At 43.0% G+C, this 4,620-nt stretch overlaps 1 non-coding gene across 1 annotated transcript; it reads left to right on the top strand.

The window, feature by feature from the left end:
- Positions 1–3,590: 3,590 nt before the first annotated feature.
- Positions 3,591–3,663, top strand: Trnav-aac (transfer RNA valine (anticodon AAC)). The gene has a single exon. It is a non-coding gene; the product is annotated as a tRNA-Val (tRNA).
- Positions 3,664–4,620: the final 957 nt, after the last annotated feature.

Below are 4,620 nucleotides of genomic sequence, written 5' to 3'. Positions count from 1 at the left end.
TGTAAAATATATGGAAGTATGCATACGGAACGATTTGAAGTGGAATGATCATATAAAATCAATTGCTGGTAAGGCGGGTGCCGGGTTGAGATTCATTGGGAGAGTCCTTAGAAAATGTAGTCCATCAACAAAGGAGGTGGCTTACAAAACAGTCGTTCGACCTGTACTTGAGTATTTCTCATCAGTGTAGGATCCGTACCAGGTCGGGTTGACAGAGGAGATAGAGAAGATCCAAAGAAGAGCGGCGCGTTTCCTCACAAGGTTATTTGGTAAGCGTTACGGAGATGTTTAGCAAACTCAAGTGGCAGACTCTGCAAGAGAGGTGCTCTGCATCGCGGTGTAGCTTACTGTCCAGGTTTCGAGAGGGTGCGTTTCTGGATGAGGTATCGAATATATTGCTTCCCCCTACTTATACCTCCCGAGCAGATCACGAATGTAAAATTAGAAAGATTTCAGCGCGCACGGAGGCTTTCCGGCAGTCGTTCTTCCTGCAAACCATACGCGATTGGAACAGGAAAGGGAGGTAATGACAGTGGCACGTAAAGTGCCCTCCGCCATACACCTTTGGGTGGCTTCCGGAGTATAAAGGTAGATGTAGATGTAGATGAATAAACTCCATTAGTAAGATCTGCTTGATTTGTTGTCAAACTATTCTAGAAAACAGCTTCCTAGTGCGAGTTAACATCCCATAGATGTTCGGGCTCACATGCGGTTCCTGTTCGTCGAAATGTCTTGGCTCTAACTCGTCTAGGGGATGAACCGCATGTGTCGTATTACATGCCCGAAATTACACACTTGTGACCCGTGGGTTAAATTGTCTGGCTGATGGCAAGTTTGCGAAATACAATGTTAACATAACATACTAAGTCTACAACTTTGCTTCCGCCGTTTTCCACGAGGTTCGGGGCTTTATTGTGAAAACCTTACAAAAAAATTATGATTCGTAGTATCACCCGTCGCTGGCCACTATATTCTCCCATCTTTCGGATAGCATACGAATCCCGTGGTGGAAGAACTGGGCTTCTTTTTTGGGGATCCACGAATCGATTCAATTTTGCACTGGTTCATTTGATCGGAAGTGCTGGTCAGCCAGACTGTATGCTAGTGATCGAAAAAGGTGGTAGTCAGAGAGAGCAACGTATGGAGAATACGGCGGGAGACACAGGACTTCTCATTTCAACGTTTACATGTATATTTTGAGGGGGTTTTGCTACATGGGATCGAGCACTGACCTGCTGCAAAATTACCTTTTACGTGTCTATCGCTGTGTTGTGGCCGTTTGTGTTTCAGTGCTGGGCTCGAAACCATCAGTTGCTTTCGATAATGACGGTCTGTGACTCGCTTCCGTCTGTGGCAGTAGCTACGCAAACGTTCTGTCTTCCACCGCCATGCCGGCCTGCGGCATCAAGATCACTGTTCTTAAGGCACTGAAAACATTCTCTGCACGTTCTTCCACAAATAGTTCCCTCACCATTGGTCGTACCCAGAATTTGAAGAGCCACAGCCGCAGATTTCTTCATGTCAAAGCAGAAAATGAAAACGTACCGCAAATAGCGAAAATGGGTACGTAAGTTGACGTACTTAATGGAGAGTAACCTAATGATGCAGTCACAAATCAACTAATATTTTTATGGCATTATGTTTACAGATGCCTAAGCTTATTATATTACACCTATGATCAACCACCTGAACCCACTTGTCACTAATGCCGTCTATTTCAAAACGGCGGAAGCAAAGTTGTTGTTGTTGTTGTTGTGGTCTTCAGTCCTGAGACTGGTTTGATGCAGCTCTCCATGCTACTCTATCCTGTGCAAGTTTCTTCATCTCCCAGTACCTACTGCAACCTACATCCTTCTGAATCTGCTTAATGTAGTCATCTCTTGGTCTCCCTCTACGATTTTTACCCTCCACACTGCCCTCCAATGCTAAATTTGTGATCCCTTGATGCCTCAAAACATGTCCTACCAACCGATCCCTTCTTCTAGTCAAGTTGTGCCACAAACGTCTCTTCTCCCCAATCCTATTCAATACCTCCTCATTAGTTACGTGATCTACCCACCTTATCTTCAGCATTCTTCTGTAGCACCACATTTCGAAAGCTTCTATTCTCTTCTTGTCCAAACTAGTTATCGTCCATGTTTCACTTCCATACATGGCTACACTCCATACAAATACTTTCAGAAACGACGTCCTGACACTTAAATCTATACTCGATGTTAACAAATTCCTCTTCTTGAGAAACGCTTTCCTTGCCATTGCCAGTCTACATTTTATATCCTCTCTACTTCGACCATCATCGGTTATTTTACTCCCTAAATAGCAAAACTGCTTTACTACTTTAAGTGTCTCATTTCCTAATCTAATTCCCTCAGCATCACCCGACTTAATTTGACTACATTCCATTATCTTCGTTTTGCTTTTGTTGATGTTCATCTTATATCCTCCTTTCAAGACACTGTCCATTCCGTTCAACTGCTCTTCCAAGTCCTTTGCTGTCTCTGATAGAATTACAATGTCATCGGCGAACCTCAAAGTTTTTATTTCTTCTCCATGGATTTTAATACCTACTCCGAATTTTTCTTTTGTTTCCTTTACTGCTTGCTCAATATACAGATTGAATAACATCGGGGAGAGGCTACAACCCTGTCTTACTCCTTTCCCAACCACTGCTTCCCTTTCATGCCCCTCGACTCTTATAACTGCCATCTGGTTTCTGTACAAACTGTAAATAGCCTTTCGCTCCCTGTATTTTACCCCTGCAACCTTCAGAATTTGAAAGAGAGTATTCCAGTTAACATTGTCAAAAGCTTTCTCTAAGTCTACAAATGCTAGAAACGTAGGTTTGCCTTTTCTTAATCTTTCTTCTAAGATAAGTCGTAAGGTCAGTATTGCCTCACGTGTTCCAACATTTCTACGGAATCCAAACTGATCTTCCCCGAGGCAAAGTTGCAGACCTAATATAACAGCAGTAATAATAATATTGGGAACTAAATTAACGACCCATAAATAATGTAGGCCACACAGTTGCGATATGGTTACAATAATGTTTGTTCTGAAAGCAAACTAATAGCGAAAGTGGTCGTATTTAGAGTTACTGTTACACTCGAGTGCGTATCCATTTGACACAGTTCGAGCTTTCACAATCTCATAGCGGAATACGAGTTATCTACACGAAAAGTTAGAGTTAACACCAGGTGCTCGGCTGCTCACCGTTCAGAGACTAAGTTCCGCGATACCACACAACGCGAGATTTCGTTTCACTTTCTAGCTGACTAAAGACCGTCCGTCTGCTTTCGCGTCTCAATCCCGACTGTACCCTGTGGTGTCTCGACCACAACTGTCCGCTTTCGCGCCTGCATCAGCACTGTCCCTCTGCCCGTCCCCGGCCGCGTATTCCCGCGCACCTAACAACTTCGCTCAGCTGACTGGGAGACCGACCATCTCATTGGCTGCAGCTTATTCTACATTACTTTATATTTTAACATATTAAATAATCGAAGCTTGACCATTTTCATGTTCTAAATAAACTAACAATAATATCCATTACATAACAAACGTTAAATTCTTTTACATAAAACGAATACCACGATGTTTCCGTGGTGTAGTGGTTATCACATCCGCCTAACACGCGGAAGGTCCCCGGTTCGATCCCGGGCGGAAACATGATTTTGTCCGTCCCTCGTGGTCTCGCGGTAGCGTTCTAGCTTCCCGAGCACGGGGTCCCGGGTTCGATTCCCGGCGGTGTCAGGAATTTTTCCTCCCTCGAGATGACTGGGTGTTATTGTGTCGTCTTCACCATCATCATTCATTCCCATTACGGTCGGAGGAAGGCAATGGCAAACCACCTCCACTAGGACCTTGCCTAGTAAGGCGGCGCGGTTCTCCCGCGTCGCTCCCCTACGCTCTGTAAAGAAGTATGGGACTCATCATCATCATCATCATCAAAACGAATACAATTTCCTCCTTAACTTTAAATGCAAGGGCAGTAGCCTTGCGCCAATGTGCTTTCTGATAAGTAAATAAAGAACAAAAGTAGCTAATATGCACTAAACTTTACAACAAGTATTCTATTACCTAATGATTCAATACGGTGTCATGCCGTCATCGTTCAATGTGTTTTGTGTCGTGGAAATAATGATACGATGCTTAACTGAAAGTACTGATACTTTAAATTTGCTATATCTTTTAAACAAATAAAGTTACATAGTTGATATTTACAACGTTTGTCATTTTAATGATGCACTTCTGTATGAAATGTCGATCGTTAACGTCGACCAAAGCGTTCACATTTTAGCACTCAGGTCTTTGTTACAAAACATGTTAATTTCACTTTAACAGTAAATCCTAAACTATTACAGATATCATCATTATTCAAGTTATATTAGGATCACCATGAAAATTTATGGAGGACGGCAGATTAAAATTACTGTGGCTTGATTCCCAGCACTACTACAGAATTAAATAGTTTTCATAAATGTTTCCCTTTATGGCCGATATTAGGTCCGCCATATTTAACACTGCTACTTCTCCTTGGCCAGAAAAGACTTCTACTGTGTTTCCCTAAGACGTAGGTTCTCGTCCGTCCCACTCGCACACTGCAGCGCTTAGGCCTCAATAGAC

The sequence above is a fragment of the Schistocerca cancellata genome, chromosome 2 (assembly GCF_023864275.1).
Source record: "Schistocerca cancellata isolate TAMUIC-IGC-003103 chromosome 2, iqSchCanc2.1, whole genome shotgun sequence".
NCBI classification, from domain to species: Eukaryota; Metazoa; Arthropoda; class Insecta; order Orthoptera; family Acrididae; genus Schistocerca; species Schistocerca cancellata.
The sequence above is the reverse complement of the archived record's forward strand: the minus strand, read 5'-3'. Positions and strand labels throughout refer to the sequence as shown.